A 12,617-nucleotide genomic window follows, 5' to 3' on the forward strand; every position below is an offset into this window, starting at 1 on the left:
TCAACGTAAAAACTTCTTTCAAATATTCTAGTGCTATTTGAAAGAGGAACAAATTTTCTGGTCGTGAACTTGATAAAAGGAGACTCGAAGAAAGTTCGTAGAGAATTTATCAAGAGCAATCTCCGCTAACCCGAGAATAGTTGGAACCTTGTGAAATTTTCACCGAAGGTATAAATTTTAACATCCTATGAATGTTTTGATTTTGAAAACCATACGAACGCCCAATCAAATATATTTTGATTGTCAAAATAAAATAAAAATTTTAAAACTTCCGCTGCATTTGGGCGTGTAGAAAACCGAGATCCAACACATATGATGAAGAATTTCTTGTATGTGGCTGCCAAGGGTAGCTTGCATGTGATCGAGTCAGGCATCCATATGTTGATTAACTTGAGCGATATGGCCCGGAAGTTCGACATTCATACTGAAGGCTTGTTTTTTTGTTGTTGTTTGATCAATAGCTATAAGTTTGAAGTTGGTTGCTATAGAACTGAGATCACGTAGAACCTGCTTCTTGAATTTGTCGAATGCTTTAATATTGTTGGTCACTGATTTCAACGGGTCCATTTGAGAGAAGATTTTTTGAAACATAACCTGATCGAGGAGTGTTTGTCTTGTCAAATCCGGAGAAGATATTCGGATTGATTTGTGGAAAGGATTCTTTTTCTATATGAGGTTCCCAAGGCAAGGCATCGGTCCAGATTGTGTACTCTCCAACGATTTAATTTGATGCATTGTAATTAAATAACTATGGAAAGATAACAAATCATTTATATAATGTAAGGCCCTGTAATTAATTATCCGGTAATTTGTTATAATTAGAATAATTATTGAGTTGTAAATTAAAATAATTATTTATGCCAAATAAATTCAAGAAGTGTGTTAAAAATATGTATTTTAGAATATCGGAGAATTTAACGATATAAAATACATTTATAGTTTAAATAACACACGAGAGCAAAATAAATTCAGACCAGGATAAATGGGGTGGAGTTACTATTTTAGTAACCAAATACACAATATATGTATATATACATATACATACAAACAACTTACCAAAAAGGAGAAGGAAGAAACGAGTGAGAGAAGGAAAAAGAAAGAAAGGAAGAAGAAAACTCCATTCCCGCAACCCTTGGAGCAGCTGCGGCAAAATCGAGATATCTCCTCTGTCCGGCGTCTAAATCTCAATCGGTCTAAAAGGATGTCTTCCTAACATCCTAAGCTTCGATTCAAGTCAAAAATCGCGAAGTTTGAACAAGGTTTCGGGTAGATCGAAGCTGCTGTTCCGGTGCTCTGTTTTTGAGCGAATTCTTCCGATTTTGGGGTGAGAGTTTTTGTGTTGCTGCGATTTTTACAGCTTGAATTTGTAGAAATTACCTAAATAAACTTTGTATTGGTTTACGTTTGCTGTCTTTAGCCACGAGAATCATCGAATTTTGATTAGAAACAAATTTGATATGATTTTTCTACCAAAATGTGTCAAATGAAATTCTGTGTTGGACCTGTGTTTAATAGCTACTGTTATTTGGGATTATGGCATTTGTGCACTCGGATTCTGGGTTTTTGTTAAAATAAAAGTTATAGAGCTATGTGTTGTCTTCGTAATGATATAAAAATCGTTAAATTCCATTAGGAATTGAGATAGTTATACTCATTTTGCCGAAACTGCTCAGTACGAGATTCTGTCTGAAAATCTGTTGAGTGGCAGTGTGTTCTTGATAATTATAGGATTTATCTACTGCGATTTGGAAGATGGTTTCTTCTAGAAAAAGTTATATATTTGAGTTACCTTTCATTTTCAATTGGCGGATAATTATTTGAGTTAATATTGAGCGAGATACGAATTTTATACTCTTTTGTGTCAAATTGGACATCGCTATGGAATATAGTTTTCATGATCGGCTTATTGTTGTTTTGTTTAGGCCGAGAGTCTTGAAGTGAAGTTGTTATTGGATTGTCAAGTTGGTATAGGTATGTTACAGCTCGGTAACATACGACGGTAAAACATAAATTATGTTTAATTGTCATTCTATGTTGCACTGATCGTGTTTATTATTTGTTGACTGTTGTAATTTGTTAAATGCCTTCGTTGTGATATATGTTTATTATTATGACATATTTGTGACACCCTGTCTTGAAACTAAACCTCAAGGAATGCCACATTCCCTAATAATACCTCATAAAAGAATCATGTCTCTTTAGAAGTATCACAGGCAGTAATATGAACTATTAAAGAATTTTATTAGCGGAAGCGAAACGAACAAGTACTAGTAAATTACGATAAAGTTTTACATGTCCAAACTAACATAGACGCCAAGAGTGACAATGACGTAAACATTTCAGACAAACTGACTCATAGACTAAATGACTCATTATGCCTTCCAGCAATTTATTCCAAACAACAACTGGCAGATCATACATCGACATTTCTTTCTTTATCCAAATCCTGGTTACCTTGCTCTGGAAATTACAATAGATAAAAAAAATAGAGAAGTTAAGTCTTTAAGGACTTAGTGAGAATTAAAAAAAGATAAATATGATACTCAAATTTGAAAGAATGATACAATAGACAAAAGGATCAACATCCGGTTATATGAGTATACAAAAATAATGGTTAGTAAATAATAACGAGCCAAGTGAATTAATATACCTGGACCAAATTCACGTTGTTCAATGGACTCAATCTCCAGACCAAAGTCCGTTGTCCAGGGCTCTGTTTTGGTCAATCACCTTATCATTCAGTCATTCATTCATTTATTTGATGATTAACCAAAACTTCATTCAGTGGAAGTTTGATAAGAATCACATCTAGTATTATGATATTACAATAAGAATGTTACATTGAAGCATTCAATCATTTCGGAAAGGTAGTACCGGCATGAATAAGGAGTCAGTAGGATAGAAAAAGACATTCAGGATGGGGCATATTTCATATGCATCAACGCAATTCAAAGATACAAAATTTATGCACAGGCGTAAGAAATCAATAATCCATAGTGAATATCGTTAAAGAATATCGTATCATAATTTCCAGGCCAAATGCCAAAAGCTATATAGGAACAACGATAAAAAATTTCCTCACCTCGAGACTTACTATGGATGAGAGTGAGAGTGTTGTGGAATTTTTATAGAATTTTTAGAAGGTTTTTGGTATATAAAGATATTTTTGGCCTCTTTTCTCTACTTTTTGAGCTATAAACTCTCACCACTCCACCCTATACTAGACCCACTCCTTAAACTTGAAAATTCAGGCTGAGAACTCTTGAAATTCCTTAGGTGAAGGGAACATTTTATAGGCAATGATCAAGTCTTATCTCCAATCTATGATGAACAAATCTTGATCACCGGTTGGGCAAGAAAAGAGGTGGTGTGTTGGTTAAGCAACTATGATGATGGTATGTAGGTATGTATGCATGTATGAATGTGTATATATAAATATAATATATTAGTTATTTCATTTTATTTTATTTTTAATAAATAAAAAATTATTAGTAATATATAATAATTAGATATATACCTAATTATGGGGTATTACAATATTATTGGCATTTAGCATAGAGCTTACTGTTATGACATTCATGTTGAGCCCTATCGTTCTTGTTAGTCCATTGTTGATATCCACTGTTATTTGGCACTGTTGTTTATCTCGGGATCATAGTGTGGCTGATAGGCCTATACACATGAGACCGTAGATGTGATTGAACAATTCCGTGGTTAGTGCAGCCTTTTGAGGTGAGCGCTGGGATTGTGTCATCTAGTTCGTTCTGTTGTACCATCCTGTTATATCATATCAACTGTATGGAGGCTGAGTCAGGGGTGTTATTCAGCACAGCTTGGCATACCTCGCATACTTGGCAGGGCGGTTTAGCTGCATGACGATGTAGCTCCCCTGTGTTGTTGCTCGAGCATTATTCCAGTTGTTATCGTACCGTTTGTTAGCTTCTGTTATCCCGATTATTCGTTGAGCCTTTCATGCATGTCACATTACATTTTATTATATGATTATGCATGATTTATGATTATTGTTGTTATTGTTGAACTGTTTCATACCAGAATCCTAATCTCAGTTGTTTTCTGAGGGGGCTGTTGTGGTTGCTATTGGACACCATGGTAGATCTCCCGAGTCGTTTTGCAGCATCAGGCCGAGGTTCCTCCAGTAGAGCTCGGGATTGAGGTTGGATTGCTTGGTTTTAGTTCGTTGGAGTCTCCCAGCTAGTCTTTATGGTTGTCTTGGAGTTGTGTCAGTTCTATTTCGTATTTTATTTGTCGGGGAGATGTCCCGAGTATCTGTATGGGTGTTTGACATGTTATTTTTTAGTTTGGATTAGTTTTAGTATATTTTAAAGCCTTGCCGGCTTAGTTGAATTGATGTTTGAGAATTGTTGATGTGTGCCTGGCCGGTACTTGCATGTGACTGTATATGTTTATCTCAGCGTCAGTTTTGAGTCATTTTATTATTATATTTTCTGATACTTGAGTTTTTCGGGATGTCTTACTTACGGGGAGGTCATGTAGAAATTTTTCTAGGCCTTGAGGTCCGTTTTAAAGTATTTTAAACACTTCTCCGCTGTAGATTTAAATCAAATAATTATTGTTTGATAATAAATTGTCATTAGAGTAAATGAGACTCACATATAAAAACTCATTAAATACGGGGAAAATTAGAAAGTTGGTTGTAAAATTGATATTTCTAATAATTTCTTAATATGTTTGAAAAAAGAAATAGGCTTATATAATTTGGATAGATGAAATAATATTTTATGTAGTGATGATATAATCATTTAAAGATTCAAAAATAAAAATAAAATACTATTTTGTAAAAATATGATAGTTTTACAGATAACATACGAATTTACTAAAATATATATGCACACATTACTATAAGCATCGTGAATCACCAAATGCTTGTCGTTCAAGAAATCGTTTGGGACAAGGGATTTTTGTTCTATGATGCTAATTAAATCAAATTTTTGAACTGGTTTCTATTAAATTGGTCAAGGAGACGAGTCAAGGAAGTAGTCGCAAGGGCTGGCCAGACTTGGTGAACAACCAAATCCGAAGACAATTGTCAACAACTGCGGTTGGGAGTTGTAGTCTGATATAAAAGGCCTTGACACTTCTTTGATCGGCAGTTAATAAACTCATAGCACGCACATGCATGCAGAGAAGAGGAAAAAAAAGCATAGCGAGGAAGAGAAAAAACTCATTCTGTAATCTTTAATGTTGTACTGTAGTCCAAACTCGATGGAAATAAAATGGTGGTTGTTCTCCCGTGGATGTAGACATTGTTAGAGTAGATACCCTGCAAGCTAACGGTTGGCTAGGGAATTTATTGACTCAAGTGTAATAAACAATCTTTATTTTAATATAATTTAACTTTGCATGGTTTCAGTTTACTTTATCTGTATACCCATGCAATCAGCATAGATAAAGTCCTTGATTATACTTTAATACAAATGAATCGTAATTCGATGTTAAAACTCATTTGTAAACACTGTATAATCTAAATTCGTTCCTAGTCGATTCAGCCGCCTAAAACAGGGATAAAGGTCGCTTGAGCTCGAGACTAGCATCTATGATGTTGTATACTGCGTTTCTTGGTAAGGGCATAGAGATGTCAAAACATTCAGATGGGTAGTCATATGATGATTATACCGAACAACCTTCCCTCGAACTTTCCAAGTGGTTATCATTCATCGAGAGGATAAGTCCATGGTTATGATTGTACACCATTAGTCCTTACGACCTGGGACAACACTGAGGCTCTATATGCTAGGGCTGTGCTTTGACTCGTTTACCGGCTCCAGGAGAGTCATCAGGTGGCGAGATTGGGTATATTTGCGACACATATAGGAGCCAGTGTATTGTAGTCGGGGATTCACCGCTCACCTACGGGTGTGGATATCCTATGTGATCTGATGAAATAATAGTGCGTGGAATCTCTGGCAAGAGTATGATATGTATGTCGGAGAAGGAGTTCTCCAATAGTACATGCGATGCCACTATTATATGTGTCACATAGTTATCGAATTGATATGCAACCCTCGATGAACCAATGGTTGCAGATTCGATTGTGATATATGAGATGAAGGGACCGTACTGTACGCTAATCATAATCGACTGGTTCTTGCAGGCACTATCAGTGATACCTAGGGGATCATGGGGCGATGCTACTAAACGCTCTTACCATGATCCGATGGGTGCAATCAGAAATGAGTTCTGACATTCTTGATCAAGGTGTTGATGAAAAGAATGGGGCTAACTAGGGTAAGCCCGAATAAAGGAAATTGTCCTGAATCACAAAGAGTTGTGAACCCACGGCTAGCTGTATCCCTGAACCATTGAGGGTCACACAAGCACTGGTTTACTTGTTCCCGTTGAGATAATAAATTCAAGGAGTTGAATTTATAAAAAAAACGTTGAGATAATAAATTCAATGAGTTGAATTTATAAAAAATAAGTTTGATATGATCAATCGATAAGCTTATAAATAAAGTTTATAAAAGCTTATAGAAATTTTGAGAGCATGACTGCTAAAGATTGTCAAAAGAAGTACATCTGTCTTATTTAGATTTTGGTGATCTCGAAATTAAAGTGTGCATCGTAATAACAATAAGTTGAAATTGTCACATCGATGATGTTGGATCGTCGATCGGGATTATAATGAGATTAATGTAATGGGAGCATGAATCATGGGCTTGTAAGAGTATAAGTCCATCATGCAAATTTATTAAAGTTCAAATGGGCTTTAATAATTAATTATATTTTAATTGAGTTAAAATATAGCCCATTTAGTTTTTATAAAATATGGTATTGATTTATGTAATATTGAGATATTCATGATACCATAATTTAAAAACCTTGCACACAAAGAAAATGTTAATGCATGATTATTGGTGTGCCATTCTCGTGAGTCAAAGATTTGTTGAAATTTATTAACTTAATTAATATGATTAATTAAGGAAATTACAATTAGTTGATTCAATTAACATAATATATATATTACTTTGAGAATGGACCACCGATGCTTTTTACATAAAAAGGAAAATCGAGATTGGCCAAAAAGTTGGCATGATTTGATAATCTTTAATTAACTTAATTAATTTGATTAATTAAGAAAATTAAGGATTAGAAATAAAATAAGAATTTGATTCTTAATTTACAACATCAGACATCCGAAATCTTTTGGCAAGAAATTTTCGGCTCTCCCATGAAGCTCTCGAAATTCTCTCAAATATTCTCTCAAAATTTGGCCACTCCAAGTTTGAGGGTTGTGCCGGATTTTAGTGTCCTATCTCTACGCAAAACATCTTCTAATTTTCTAGTACAAATTAGAAGATGAACAAATAATCCGGTCGTGAACCTGATTCGGAGATCGAAGAACGTTCGTAGGGATTTACAACAAGGGTTACGTCCGCTAATACCGGTGTAGTTGGAGCCAAGTGAAATTATTCACCGAAGATATATTTTAATGCCCTATGATTATTTATTTAATCGTAAAACCATACGAGCGTCCAAATCAAATATATTTTGATTGTCAAAATAAAATAAAAATTTTTAAAACTTTCGCTGCGTTTGGGCGCGTAGAAAACCGAGATCCAACAGACATTCATCGCAGAACTACGTAAATTATCTTGTGATCTTTTTGCATTGAATTTACATTCTTCTGCATATTGCATTAGTGTTTGTATCTTGGTGTTGGTTAAATTGCAATGGCAACAAACCAAGTAATTGATAATATCAAAGGCTTGACGTTCTAATCAATCAGGTGTGAATTAATTTTTGAATCGGTATATCTCTTAACAAGCGGCACCTTTGTGGGAAGTGTAATCAAACAAGCCGTGGAATATTTGAAATTTGATATAGAGAAGTTCACAGGAAAGACCGACTTTGCGGTATGGAGAATCAAGATGCAAGCGATTTTGGTTCAACAAGGATTGGCTGAGGCATTAAAGAATAAGATAGGAGGACATGTCGATTTCAGTCAAGGACAAAGAAAGAGAAGACATGCTGGAGAAAGCCCTGTGTGCGATCATTCTTTACCTTGGAGACAAACCCTTTAGAGAAATGGCTGCAGGGAAAAAATATGCAGTTGTGATGTGGCTCAAGCTAGAAAATCTTTACATGAACAAGTCACTAGCAAACCGTCAATACATGAAACAAAGACTATACTCGTTCAAGATTCGAGATGAGAAAAACCTTGAGGGTTGAGATTGATGAATTCATGAAGATGTTGGATGTCATCAAGATCTTGGATGATCTTGAAAACATTGAGGTAAAACTTTAAGAGGAGGATAAGGCTTTGATCTCACTCAATTCCTTTCCAAGATCAAATGAAAATTTTAGAGATGCCATGCTATATTGAAGAGAACAAACCATCATCTTGGAAGATGTTCAATTTGTCATTCAATCTAAATCCGAGTCTTGGCCCGTCTCGCTAATCTGATTGAGAGTAATATTTTCAAGTCTTTTTTGGCACGAGAATGGAGAAATTGTGAATTTCGGACTTCATTAGATGCTTTGATCCGTTTATCTGTAACACTTGCATAAACACTAGCTAGCTCTTCTCAATTCATTTGATTGAATCCCCGATGATTGAAGAAGATTACTTCCATGATATAAAACTTGCATAAAATAATGTATACTCCCAATAGTCCATGAGACATTATTCCACGAAGCTAGAGAGGCATAACTCGATAAATTTGGATAACTTTGAAAATTATGAGAATATAGTGATTTGTATTGAAAATGTTGCAAATTCTATGGGCTGAGAAATGGAAATGAAGGATGTCATAGATTCGAACGAACGCAAGAATTTTATACTCTTGAATTTTCGTCCATATTTGAAAAATTAAAAAAAAAATCTCTAAAAAATGACAGAAATAAAGAAAAAATATAAAAAAGTTGCTGCGTTGTCTGCAATGCAACACGCACGTTACATTCTGTAACCTAAACCTCAAGTTGCAGCATCTCTTTTTAAAATTTTTAAAAAAAAAAACTAATTTTTTAAAAAACTTTTATACTGAACAAAAATTTGGCACGTCATCCAATGATCCGTAAAGGTGGATATTTGAAATGTGGATAACATTGCATTCCAAATATCTATCATTCTCGATGCTCTTATGTGTTTGTACAATTTTTTATTTAATCAACTTTTAAATTAGTTTATATAATATGAATAGTTTTGAAATTTGTTATGATATAAAATGATATAGACATCTAACTTCGTATATAGTTAAAATATCATATAATTACAATTATTAATTTCCATTTAGATATATCAAGATACAATTCATCATGTTTTCATAATTATCAAGTTAATTTTTATAAATACATTGTATATGTGTAATTTCCATTCATAATATGGTATTAGGCAAAGAAATATCATAATGCATGATATAAGCACATGTATAAGAATTTTGGGAATGAAATTGGGTTTCCTTACAAAAATCATTTGTGTTTTATATTGGCGATAATTAAAATATATTTATTAGAGATTAATATATTTAAAATCCAACCAAATTACAACTCATCCAAAAACTACGGTTAAATAACATTTTTATCATTATAAAGTTCATAATAAATTTTTTTTTACCCGGGCAAAAACCCAATCCAATCCCATTTTTTTCAAATATCCCAAATTAATCTTTTATGTTTCAAAAAATTTGCCCAAATTGGTCCTCAAATCATAAATATTTTCAAAAAAAGTCCAAACTACCATTGATTCTATCTTATTAAGAAATTATTATACTGGACCATAAAATCAATTTCTTTGTAATACTATATGCTATTTGGAGCAACCTATGATAGAAACTTGCCAAGGAATAATAAAAATCGGTGAATTGGAAGTTCATATAAAAGGAATTCCAAGAAAAAAATCAGACCAATTGGTTCTTGGACTAGAGTTTCTTGAAAAACACAAACCTTGGAAACAAGTAAAGAATGAAATGGAATTCATGACAGAAGATCGAATATGGAAAATCAAGGACCACGAGTCCATTCTCGATATACATTCTAGTTGTGATGTTATATGAACAATATAAAGCATAATAATTTACTTCTTATATTGATTCAGATGCTAGAATCTGTACAGCAAAAAGATGAATTTTTCCAAAAGAATTTGAAGAAGAATTACTCAAATAACTAGACAAGATTTTTCTAAACAAATCTTGATTTTATGTAAAGGAATTAAGAAGACCAAAATATTAATCAGATGTACTGTACAGACACATTGGTTCAATGTGAAAATACCACCGATTTATTTTCATGATACAAGAGCAGACATTTTGCTAAGAAATAAATTATTGAAAATGTTTAAATCCTACACACATGAAAATGAGATTAGGCGATTAGTGTTCATAACAACATGTGATCATAAAGTCAGAATACAGGGACTAAGGCATATTTCTTAAAATTGTCAATCCAGTTTTGCAGCAAGCGTGATGATAAATGAAAACTACTAAATCCAAAAATGAATGATTCTAGACAGTTTGGGAAAAAAATGCTCCAATTAAGATCAGGTCAAAACTCAATCCATTATAATTCCTCAAAATAGCTTTGCACTAGAAGGATGTAGAGTTTGAATCAGAAGTATCCTTAGAAGATGTAAAGATAATGATCAAAGATAACTACAATGAAGATCAATTGGCATAGTGAAAAAAAAAACCTTAAAAATTAAGGAAGGCAATGAATAGGAGTTCGTTAGATGCAAGCCTATCCCTATTAACATAATTAATCAAAAAGATATGCAAATTATTATCAAGGAATATTTAAAGCTTGGTTCAATCAAAACAGCAATATCACTATACAATAGTCCAGATTTTTTGGTAAGAAATCATGGTGAAATCAAAAAGAATAAACTCAGATTAATTATTAATTATCAAAAGATTAATAAAATTTTGGAGTTTGATAGGTATTTCATACCTATTAGAGATCATTTAATCAATTGTACAAAAAAAAGAAAATGTTCCCTATATTTGATTATAAGCATGGATTTTATCAGATCGAGATGAAGGGAGAAATCAAGAAATTCACAGCTTTCTCCATATATTTGGAAAGAATTACCGATGAATTTGGCTAATATACCCTAAATATTTCCAAAAAAAAAATAGATAATCTATTTAAAGATTATTTTAATTTTATATTTGTTTATATTGATGATGTTTTAATAATATATAAAAATATGGACTAACATATTAAACATTTAGAGATTTTCTCTAAAGTTTGTAAAAAATAAGAACTAGTCTTATCTGAAAAGAAGACAGTCATTGCTACAAGGAAGATTGAATTCCTTGGATTAGAAATATATGAGTCGATAATAATTCTGGAAGAACACATAGTGGAAAAGATGCGGAATTTTTCAGATGAACTAAAAGAGAGTAAACAACTTTAAAGTTTCTTAGGAGTTTTTAACTTTTCTCGAATGTTGATTAAGAACCTAGTAAAACATAGGAAAATTTTCAATATATTACTGAAAAATAAAATATTTATACGGACAAAAGAACATACAAGTGGACTTAGCCAACTAAAATAGATTTGCAAAATCTTCCAAAAATGATTATTCCTCAAGATCAAGATGATCTTCAATTATATACAGATGTCAGTTATCATTTTTTGGCAGCAGTTCTTACAAAGCTCACACCAGAAAGAGTTTTTGAAAAATAACCATTATTTTTACTTGCAAAGAAATTTACCTTAAAGTTGATAATACACTAGTGAAAGCTTTCTTGAAAAATAAAATTGAATCTAAATTCGCGAAGGTGATATTATTAAAATGGCAGGCTTTATGTCAGAATGAAATTTTTTGATATTTTCATTAATAAATCTCATGAAAATTTTAATGCAAATTTCTTAACAAGAGAAATCAATAATGTCGATGACATCATGAAAATCCAGAGTAATTTGAGGTAACACCTTGAAATGCTTCAAACTGAGTTTAACAAGCTTGCCCTAAATGCAGAATATTGTGCAATAATCGCCCCTTCTAGTAAAGAAATCGAAACGTAGTGCTTGTGTTGTTTTATAATTTAAAAGATTTGGGTTACACTATTACCACCAGCTATAACTTTTGGTAAAATGACAAATGTTCAGTCCTATAATTGGTATCGGAGACAAGGTCACGGGTTCGATTATCATTGATTGCAATGAGTGAAATTATTGAGAGAGATTGTTGGGTGCAATAATTGTCTCTGCTGATAAAGGAATCGAAATGTGGTACTTATACTATTGTACAATTTCAAAAATTTGAGTTTTACTATTACAACCAACTATAACTTTTGATAAAGCGAAAAGAGCTCTGTCTTACACAGAAGTTGCGGGTAGGCTACAACAACTTGATAAGAGCATTGTCTCTGATCGAATAGAAGGTTGTTTACAGGCTTATACTCAACTATGATCTGTATTGCAAAAGGAGATTTTCGAGTACATGATTCATTACCTGTAGCAGGGTACTCAAGTACCTCTAGCCCAAGTGATAAGTTGATATCATCTTTAGATGAGTCGACCAAGCAAAAAATGAAGATCTGGATTCTTATCTCGAGCTTTCAAGTCAATCATCGAGGATAGAAGAGAGAGAGATCAAACTTAGACCTCAAACCGGCAAGAAAAAATCCAAGGTT

At 32.9% G+C, this 12,617-nt stretch overlaps 1 long non-coding RNA gene across 1 annotated transcript; it reads left to right on the forward strand.

The window, feature by feature from the left end:
• Positions 1–1,075: 1,075 nt before the first annotated feature.
• On the forward strand, positions 1,076–4,390 carry LOC140977567 (uncharacterized). The gene is made up of 3 exons (XR_012175428.1): positions 1,076–1,324; positions 1,923–1,971; positions 4,080–4,390. It is a non-coding gene; the product is annotated as an uncharacterized lncRNA (long non-coding RNA).
• The last annotated feature ends 8,227 nt before the right edge of the window (positions 4,391–12,617 follow it).

The sequence above is a fragment of the Primulina huaijiensis genome, chromosome 5, assembly GCF_012295235.1.
Source record: "Primulina huaijiensis isolate GDHJ02 chromosome 5, ASM1229523v2, whole genome shotgun sequence".
Lineage (NCBI taxonomy): Eukaryota > Viridiplantae > Streptophyta > Magnoliopsida > Lamiales > Gesneriaceae > Primulina > Primulina huaijiensis.